Source organism: Bison bison, unplaced genomic scaffold (genome assembly GCF_000754665.1).
Source record: "Bison bison bison isolate TAMUID 2011002044 unplaced genomic scaffold, Bison_UMD1.0 scf7180017864032, whole genome shotgun sequence".
NCBI lineage: Eukaryota > Metazoa > Chordata > Mammalia > Artiodactyla > Bovidae > Bison > Bison bison.
The window spans coordinates 2,157,749-2,168,207 of NW_011494604.1; the positions used below are offsets into that span (position 1 = coordinate 2,157,749).

The following is a 10,459-nucleotide window of genomic DNA, read 5'->3' on the forward strand; positions in this document are numbered from 1 at the left end:
AAGAGAATTTTGGCAGGATTGAGATGAAATCCTGGTGGAAAAAGTGGCCTAGGGGAGGCTCTGCTGCCCAGCCCAGGGTGTGGTCATCTGTACTGGGGATTGTCTTAGGGGTGCCAGGAGGCCGGTACCAGGTGGGAGCAGAGAGCTGCACACAGCAGGTGAACCAGGGCTCTTATCGGGGAGAAATCAAAGATGGAGGAAGCCAAACCAGCACATCTGAAAAGCAGCCTCTCACTAGCACTGAGAATAGGCCAGTGGGAGCCCCAACTTGAGATGAGAATGTTAGGAAGAGAGCCAGAATTTGTTACTGGTGAAGATCGGAGACCACAGGTGGGAATCCTCCTTATCCGTGTGGCCTTAGGCAAGTTCTTAACTTCTCTGTGCCTCCTTCATTGTAAAAGAAAATGGTAATGAGGACAGCACCAACTCAGAGGGTTGCTGCAGGGAAAAACTACAAGTGAAATACTTATTCCAGTGCCTGGCAGGAAGCAAAGTGCCCCTTGAGTGTTAGTTTTCTTTACCAATGCTGTTGATTCTCACTGTCTTACAGACGTGTTAGGAAAGACAGGAATATGTGGCATCTAATAACCAGGAGTTGAGAAAAGTCCAATTAAGAGTTGTTAGAGGCATAGAGATAATTTATACTTATGTAAATTAAAACAAGATTCAAACTAACATGATGCTAATTATAAAAAGCTAGATGTTAATATACAAGCTATATTAATACTAATTTGGTTTTATTTTTTAGAAAGTGCTTGAATCCATGAGTTGCAAACTTAGGTTCAAGTTTTGGCTTCATTACTTTCTAAGTGCCCTTGATTAAATGATTTACCCTCAAACTGACCCTTGGTTTACTAATTTGAAAAATGGTAAATGTTAATAATAATAGTTATATTATAGAATTTGGGGGAAATTTTTTGTGTTAGTGCATGTAAAAGTGTCAGGCATTGTTAGAAATGTCAGGTTAGTGAATTTATGAATTAACTAATTAAACTCTCCCCAAAACATTATTTGCCAGATGTGTTCTTCCATGAATGTTTCATCAACATGTGTGGCTATATTTGGAAAGTTGATGGTCTTTCATAAACAATATCTCCAGGGTTTTATTTAATGTGAGTCTTTAGCAGCTTCTGACTGTGTAGGGAAACTTATTTCCAGGTTTTGGGGGGTGGTGAGTGTTGATTATGTGACCCAGTTCTGATTAATGAGTATCACAGTATTATACATGTACATGTGTGATGCCTTCAGCCATGGTCAAGCAGAGTTTTAAGATGTAGCAACTTTCCTCTAGTAACTAACGTTAGCTAACTTTGTGTAGACTGCAGCATGCTATAATATGGTGTGCTAGGCTGAGCTGGCTCATGGGAAATGCTCAATAAATATTTGTTGAATGAATGGATGAGTGATGAACCTGTCCTTCTGGGCAGTGAACAAAATTCCCAGGGATCTGTCTTTAGTGTAACCGAATTTAGCTCCGTTCATCATCTTTTTTAGGATTTTGTTGTTTCACCCTTATCATTGTCATGCCTCATATCATTTTGAAAGTAACAGACCTCAAGAAAGTGAAGAGGGAGTAAGTAAGCAATAAGAAGAAGTGGGAAATGATAAGTTTAGCCCAGGAAAATGAAATAATCGACAAGCTGTGTGCCAGCCTGAGTCATTCTTTTGGCTGTGACTGGGGGATAAATGAATCTGTGATTTGACACACCTAGGAAAAGGGAGAAAAATACTGGAACACATCATGGAGCGGAAATAAACTTTACGAAGTAATGGCAATGCATATACTTGGTGATTGCAAATGAATCTTTTATCTCCCTCATCATTGTTCATTAAGGGTAAGGATTTAAGAAAATAAAAGGGGTTGTTTTCTAGGACTTGACTATATGTGAGGATTTATAAGATAATGAACTGCCAGGTTGCTCAGACATGATTATTTTGATGATTTCTTTCATTAATATCAGACGCTGTTTTTACAGTGTTTGTTACTGGGCATGTGTCAACTCTGTTGATCATGTTCTGTGCTTTCAGATGGTGACTAAGGAGATGGTTTGTATGGTGGGATCTGTCCATCAAAAGAAGGGTGTTCATACAGATCTAAAACATGAGTGTGTGTATAAGAGAAGTAACATTGCATTTTGTTGTTGAGTTTTAGTGTATCAATGGGGACCTGACAAATGAGATGGGGGTTTACATTTCTTAAATTTTTTTTGGTCATAAAAGGGAAGAGTGAAAAGGCAGCTGCTCTTTATTGGTAGCGCATTAGGCAGTGTTTCTCCGTGTGTGGGAGTGACCACCTCTGGTAGCTCATGGGATGATTGCAGGTAGTTTACAGGTGTCCCTGTGTGCTTTCTTGCTGGTCACTGCTTGGCAGTGTCTGGAGGACATCCTGTTTGGTCCATTGTCTGCTTCTGCTGTGCTGTCCAGCCCCTGCTCTCACCCTATCCAGCGAGGCCTGCCTTAGCCCCACCCGTCTCTCAGATCTCCCCTCATTCCTGCCCCTAGTCTCCCTTTTACCTTCCCACCAGCTTTCCCTAGGCCTCACACTCTGCCCTGCCTTCCTCTCTGCCCCAGATATCTGCCTCCTCTAGCCCCTGTGTTCCCTCAGTCTTCTCTCTCTGTCCCGAGGGCCCCTTTAAAGGCACAACTCCAGGCCACATGTAACCCTATTCCGTGGCATTCTCTAGTATTCTCTAACCAGAGCCAAGACTTCATCCCTTCTCACTGCTGTGCCTGGACCAACTTGACCCCATGGATCCTGGGTCTCCTGCCCTGGACCCGCCCTTCTGTGCTTAGTGGTGTCCAATTCTTTGTGACCCTGTGGATTGTAGCCTGCCAGGCTTCTCTGTTCATGGGAATTCTCCAGGCAAGAATATTGGAGTGGGTTGCCATGCTGTCCTCCAGGAAATCTTCCTGACCCAGGGATCAAACCCAGGTCTCCCACATGGCAGGCAGATTCTTTACCACCTAAGCTACCACGGAAGCCCTTCCCTCATTTCTGGGTGTTTTTTCCTCTCAAGAGCCACGTTTTGTTTTCTCTTGCTCCTGCCTTTTTATGTCACTTTGCCATTATCCCCAGTCTATGAGTTTCTTTTAAAAACAAATTTAAGAGATGGAGTTGATTTAGAATGATATCAAGGAAATAACTATAGGAGGTATGTGGATATGGTGAAATGATGACAGAGGTACAGAAATGACTGGTGTGTGGAAAACTTAAGTGAGATGTTGAATTTACATCATAAGCTTTAGGCCGCCAATTTCTTCTTGGTGCTTCATGTACATTCCTGTAGCTACCACAAAGTGCTTTGGATTCTGGGCCAGAAACCAGCTGGTTCTCGTTCCTGGATATATGCTGGAATCATCTGGGAGCTCTTAGAAAGCATGACATCTAGCTCCTCCCTTCCCACCCCCTGACCTCCCCCCACCGCCACAGCCAGCTAAATGAGAGTCCTTGGGAGGAGGGTTGGACACCAGCATGTTTAAGGAACTCTGCCAGTGATTCTAATGACAGCCACAGTTGAGAACTGCTCATTGTCGGGCTTTCACATAGATGCCAGAGAATATAGGTAAAATGGAATTTTCAGCAAAATAAATGAGGAAATCAGTCACTATATGGGAGTGGTAAACAAAGGAATGCGCTAAGGAACAACATTTAAAAGAACACAATCCTTTGGATATAATTCATGCAAGTTTCTTCAGAAATTTCAACTACAGTCATTTTCTATCACTGACTAAAACTTTTTAAAAAAATTTTTAACTTTTCTTTGTAGTTTTTAAGTTGAAGCATAGTTGATTAACAATGTGTTAGTTTCAGGTATACAGCAGAGTGATTCAGTTATACGTGTATAAGTATCTATTCTTTTTCAAATTCTTTTCCCATTCAGGTTATTACAGAAGATTGAGCAGAGTTCCCTATGCTATACAGCAGGTCCTTACTGATTATCTGTTTTAAATATAGCAGTGTGTGCGTGTCAATCCCAAACTCCCAATCTGTCCCGGCCTCCCACCCTTCCTCCCTGGTAACCATAAGCTGTCTTGCTTAGCCCGTTCCTAGCCTGCCTTGAATGCTGGAGACCCACCTTGGTTTGGCTTGTCCTGTTGCGTATATGTGCCCAGCATGGCATGTAGCTTCTTTGTGCCAACCTTTATGACTTGTTCTTTCCTTTCTATGGCTGGTGGGGAAAAGGAAATCACAGCTTGTGTATGAAAAGCAAGTAGGCTGGTTTTTCTTTCCTGGGAATTTTCTAATTAGGGGAGGTTAGGTTGTAATCAGCTTCCCATTGAAGTTGAATGTTCATACACTACACAAAGAAGTTACTTTAACTTAGTTTTTAAGTCACTAATAGATATCTCTTATTCAGTTGGCTTTTGGCACAAAACCACTTTCTTAAAGGGACCTATTGTTCAGTAAAAAGTTTGATTTCAGCACCCCTTGAAACACTCTCTCAGCACAATTCCCCATTGCCCCACACCCCAGCAACCTTCATATTTTCCCTTCATGATTCAAGTGCTTCCACTTGAAATACCTGAAGCTTCCCCGTCTCACAATTAATCCACATCCTTCCCCTTCCAAACCACATAGCCCCCTTGTCCTCCAGAAAATGTTCCCCCAGTTAATCATACTGGTTCTGTTCAAAGACACGTGGGCATTTAGGTGCAAGGCCAGTGTTCTGTGATTCACGATGGACTCCTGTGGGTGGTAGGAGGACACACCTGGTGGGCTGGTCGTGAGCCTTGAAGGCATTAGTATGTGTGGCCAGGGCCTGGTATGAATAAGTGCTCAGTAAGACATGCTGTACTCCCAGACTGCTATTGTTTTAGGGGCTTAGTTGCTTCCGGGGGTCCATCTCTTCCATTGTGAGTAGTGTCCCCAAGGGCAGGTCCTTGTCTCCCCATCCCTTAGTGTTCTCACCTGGACAGCGAGTTCAACGTTGTATCCTGCCACGCAAGTGTGCTTGCACAGTCGTGTCTGACTCTTTGCGACCCCATGGACTGGAGCCCACCAGGCTCCTCTGTCCATGAAATTTTCCAGGTAAGAATACTGGAGTCGGTTTCCATTTCCTACTCCAGGGAATCTTCTTGACCCAGGGATCGAGCCTGCATCTCCTACATTGGCAGATGGATTCTTTAAAACTGTATCTTATCAAGAAACCCAAATAAAGAGGCTAACAGAGTATCCAAACTCTCCAGGGAACTCAGAGGCGATTGTCATGGAATTGTTGGTTGTGGGTAGAGAACTGTAATGACTTGACAGTTCCAGTATCTTATACCCCTTGGTTCTCACTATGTCTCTCTGAGAGCAGTTAATTTAGTTCCACTTTCACACATAGGAAATCAGCTTATAATGTTAAAAGACTCTGCTCTAGTCACAGAGATGCTAAGAGAAGAATCAAGATCCAGGACCCCCAGCTCTCACCTGGGATGAGTTCTGTCTTCTACCTGTTCTTGTACAGGTGGGGGGACCCCATCTTTCTCTCTCTCTGGAAAACGTGTTAAACTGGGGTGCCCATTGCCCCTGTCAGTGGAGAGTAGAGTGTATCACTGGGATGTTTTTTCTGTGGTGTGAGATCACTAGACAAGATATATCTAGGCCAGGTGCTAGGGGAAGGACACTGATAGCTGTGCTGTGTGGTCCTGGTGTGGTGTTTCTGCCTGGTGAGGAGGAGGTGACTGCGATGTGAGAACAGTAAAATAGCACTTTCTGAGTGTGGCATGGGGCTTCCCAGGTGGCACAGTGGTACAGAACCCACCTGCCACTGCAGGAGGTGCAAGAGACGTGGGCATGATTGCTGGGTTGGAAAGATCCCCTGGAGGAGAAAATGGCAACCCATCCCAGTATTCTTGCCGGGAAAATTCCATGGACAGAGGAGGCTGGTGGGCTACAGTCTTATTGGGTCACAGAGTCAGACACAACTGAGCGACTGAGCATCCACATGGCCTCCCAGTGCTTGTTCTTCTGTTGGCATTTTCAATGATAACTGAGGAGAAGTGGGACAGCTGTGTCCCTGGATGGTCAGACAGCCAGCTGTGGATTCCCAGTGTTGGTGATGGGTTTGCTCTTCACCTTGTGGATGGCGGGTGCTATGTTACCAAAGAAACTGTCAAAACAATAAAGAGTATTGTTAGTGGCAGTAGTAATACTACCTACTAAGCCCCAGGTATAGCAGGGAGTGTTTAGGAGTAGGAGGTAGGATTCCTGTCCTCAGGAACTTAAAGTTCAAATTCCTGAAAGATCTAGAACCAGTGGTAATCTCTGAGCCCCTGTCGGCCCTTCTATCAAGTGATGGATCTTATGAAAAGGATCCCTTCCAGCTTTAATGTTCCAAGGTTCTATGTGGATAATACCTGTAATAAAAAGATGGTGCTAAGTTGTGTCCGACTCTCACAATCCCATGAACTGTAGCCTGCCAGGCTCCTCTGCTCATGCAATTCTCCAGGCAAGAATACTGGAGAATACGTGTATTACCTGTAGATAATGCATCCACAGTGCCTACAGTATATCTGTGTGATCCCACAAGGTATCTCATGTTGAACTGCTAAACAAGTGCTACGCGTTCACAAGGGGGAGGAAGGACAGAGGCAGTATTACTGCTTCAGCAGGCATCTTCTGAGCACCTACTATATGTGCCCTATTCAAGAGCCTAGAAAACAGTGCTGAAGAAGATAGTGTTCTTGTCTTCATGAAGCTTTAGGATTTAGCAAGGGAGATACACACTAACAAATACCATGGTAAATAATACAATGGCAGGTAAATTAAAGAGGAGAGAACTGACTTAAGCTTTAGTAGTACTTAATGGCAAGGAGGGAAGTTGGAGAGTATAGATTGCCTGGAACGTCTCTGTGTGGTAAGAGTTCAGTTTGGAAAGGTAGGTTGGGATCATCCTGTGAAGAGTCTTGTTTCCATATCAGGTTAAAGACAGATAATAGCAGAGCAAGAGCATTTCATTTTTTAAAAATGAAATTAACAATTTTCATTTACCAGGCAGTAGACGAGGTGCTGAGAATACACAGAAGTATAACATAGCATAACAAAATGCCCACTTCCTTCATTCAATGGAAGTATGTCTGTCTTTCTAGAGAGTTAGAATGGGGGATGCATGGTTTTGAGTCATTTGCCCCAAAATGATAGTGAAGTTGACACTAGCTCAGGAAAGACAGTATAGGGGAAGAGGTGACTGGCATAGATTGGTTTTGGAAAGTGTGGATGTGAGGAGACAGTGTCAAAGGGATAGGAAGAAGTCAGGATACAATATATTCTTGAGGGTAGAGAAGAAGGGACAGTTAGGGGTCCCCCTCTGCAGGGAAGTGGGGCAGTGTGAGGAGTTCGGTGACAGAAGGCATTGATGACGATTCATAGCATTGTTTCAGCAGCCCTGATGAAGAGAAACCAGATTGCAGTGGGAGGAGGTGGTGAAGATGAGGCAGCAGCAAGCACATATTGTTTGTTTGAGAAATATGTCAGAAAATGCAAGGTAAAAATAGAATGGTGGTTGATGGGACATTAGGGTCAAGCAATGGTTCTGTTAAAGAAGGGAGGATTGAATGTGTTTGAGGCTGGGGGCGGGAGCCAGTGATGAGAGAAGTTTGAAAATGATGAACAGAAATGGATCAATTAATCCATTCAAGAAATATTCATCGAGCACTGACAGTGTTCCAGGCACCGAGCTATTTGCTGGGGATACAGTATGAATAAGGCATGAAATCTTCATGAAGTTTACATTCTAATGAGCGAGGCAGATGATCCATGATCCAAGCGACAGTTGAAAAAAGCTTGTGATAAGTACTGTAAAGTGCAGCAACAACCTGGAGGAGGTAGGATTGGGTTGACTGAAGACTGCAGATGGAAGTGGAAGACTGGAGGAGGGAGAATGCTTCCTCTGCTGGAAGGAAGGAGGAAGGGGGTGCTTAGAGAGCTATTTTTAAGTAGGAAAAAGGAGAAATGAGGAAATGCAGTTCGGATGGGCTTAATACGCTTAGCAAAAGAGTAGGCACTGTTATGGGCTGTGACTGAAGAGGTAGGTAGTTCAAGACTTTGCGTAGGCTCACCTGTTTCATTCAAGCTGCCAGCAGGGCTGTGTAGGGGGTGTTATTCTCATTGCATAGGTGAGGTAACTGAGGAGACTCAGAGGGACCCACAGCCAGAGAGTGTGGGGGGAGGAGTAGGTCTGTCACCTTGGTACTCAGCCATTGGGTAGCTCAGAGCAGACTGCTAATGAGTGGAGCCTTCCGCTGCCATCAAGCGTTGACTGAGTCCTACTCCCTCCTCAGAGACAAAACCCTATACTGCACCCTTGGGGGAGACCCTTGGGGAGAAGATGATACCTGTGCAAGAACTGTGTTAGAAACTGATAGATCAAGCCCTCAGCATGTACTTACTATGAAGCACACTGTCCTTGTATTTGGATTTTTAAGGATGTAGGTAGAGCAAGGAAAAAGGGTATTCAGGTAAGAGAAAATGCAGGGCCTTTTCTAGTGATTCAGAGGGAAGGTATAATCAGAGAAGACTGGGGCTTTATCAGATAGAAAGGGAATTTACTAGTTCAAGAGATGGTATTGGGTCAAGTAAGATGAGTGGTAAGAGGAAGGTTTCATTTCTCATCCTTTTGCCTCCATAATTGTACCCTCAGCAAAAGAAAAAAAGAGACAGAGTTGGAAGAGACCTCTCATTTTAGAGATGAGGAAACTGAGCCCAAAGAGATGATTTCACTTCTCAAAGCCATACAGTTAGTTGTTGGCTGAGCCTACCTTTGAAGCAAGGATGCAAAAGCTCCTAGTTGAGGCCTCTCTTCATTGTATTCCCCTGCAGTTTCAGTTCAGTTCTGCCCCTTTTAATGCACTCAGCAGCCCAGATAGTCATTGTTATGTGGAAGACTGGAGGAATTCATGGGTTTGAAGGGCGCCTAGTTTGAATTAAGCTTTTCAAGGCTCTGGGAAAAGTTCTAAAAAGCCCCAAAAGCAGAATTGTATTTTTTTCTCTATCCTCCCTTGTTATTATCATGAAAAATAAGTTGAGTGGAGTTGGAAGTGGCACCTCCTGGCTCTCCTGATCTATTGCAGAATCACGCTCTAAAGAACTCAGCCCTGAGCAAAAGCAGAGGAGTGTCTTCCCTATAAACTCAGGCTAGGAGGAAGAACTGGCATGGGGCTTTTAATCTACATTCATGCCAAATGAAATCTGCTAGATGGGATATAATGAGCTCCATATTTTATAGACTATTTTAAGCTTGTCTCAAAATAAAGTACAGGACTAGGGGTGGAGGAAGGACGTAAGTCTTGGAGGAAAAAATGCCATGGCTTACTCATCAGTGTTTTTATTTTAATGATCCCAACCCCAGTACAAGTCCCTCAGTGACACTGTAATGGAAACCACATTTTTTTTTTTTTTTCCTTCTGGAAGTTTCAGGAAGAACACAGCCAAATGCTTTGAGGCATAATTAAGGTTACAGACTCCTATTCCCAGTAATACACCTACCTTTCACCCTAGGGGGCTCAGCTAGAGACAGTGTGGTTCAAAAGCAGTTGAAATTAAAAAGACATTTCTTCTGCCAATCTCTGGCTCACCACAGCTTCTTTTCTGGGCCTTCCCCCCTTACCCCCTCCCCACCCCCACCTCCACCCCCATCCTCTTCCTCCCTCCCCTTCCTCTTAACCGCTGCCTCATCCCTGCGACAGAATAAACCAACACATAAATAAATAAGAACCCCACAGGTCCTTCTCAGCCACAGGGAGAGAATCTCAGGCAGATACTGCTGTGTTGCAGTAGGCTGGACAGGGCTGGCAGAGGCAGACACACACATGGCAGCTGAGGGAGCCTGCCAGTAGGTGTGGGTCCTGGGAGGAGGTGGTGCCTGTGTCATCAATAGGTATGTGAGGGGTGGGGAATATTGTGCACATTACAGGTTGGAAAATCCACCTCATAGGAAGGTCTTGAGGATCTAAGAGAACAAGGTGGCCCCTTCTCCTGTGTTTGAACATGATGGGTTGAGAACACTCTGCGTCTCCTTTGCCTTGGCCAGCTCTCTGAATCTACATAGATCAAAGTTAAGAAACTTGGCATGGCCGATTCAATTATGTGGGATTGTTTTTTTTCCCTCTTAACCACATCTTGAACACCTGGAATATGTAAGATAGTGAGAACCCTTGGTTCATGTATGCAAACTCTCTCTGGCCAATTTTTGTCCCATCTTATCCATGTAGGAAGGGCTCTGGTTAGCACAAGGACCAAAGGAAGGACTAGGGTGTTTGCCCCCTGGTGGCCTGGACCCATGCTTTGCCCCTGACAGTGGTGATTCTGGACAGAGCATAGTGAGACCCAACTGGTACTTTGCTTGTCTCCTTATAGATCACACCACAGCTCCATTTGTCTTCTCATGACCTCCCTCACCAAAGGGCAAATAGTCATGTTCATAATATTACCTTAGAAGACATATTAATGTGAGTACATTCTCCATTCATCTAACAT

General features: G+C 44.3%; 1 protein-coding gene across 5 annotated transcripts in view; it reads left to right on the forward strand.

Moving 5' to 3' along the window:
• Nucleotides 1-10,459, forward strand: part of KALRN (kalirin, RhoGEF kinase) — a 626,732-nt gene that overhangs the window by 3,278 nt on the left and 612,995 nt on the right. The gene's annotated exons all lie outside the window — the stretch shown is intronic.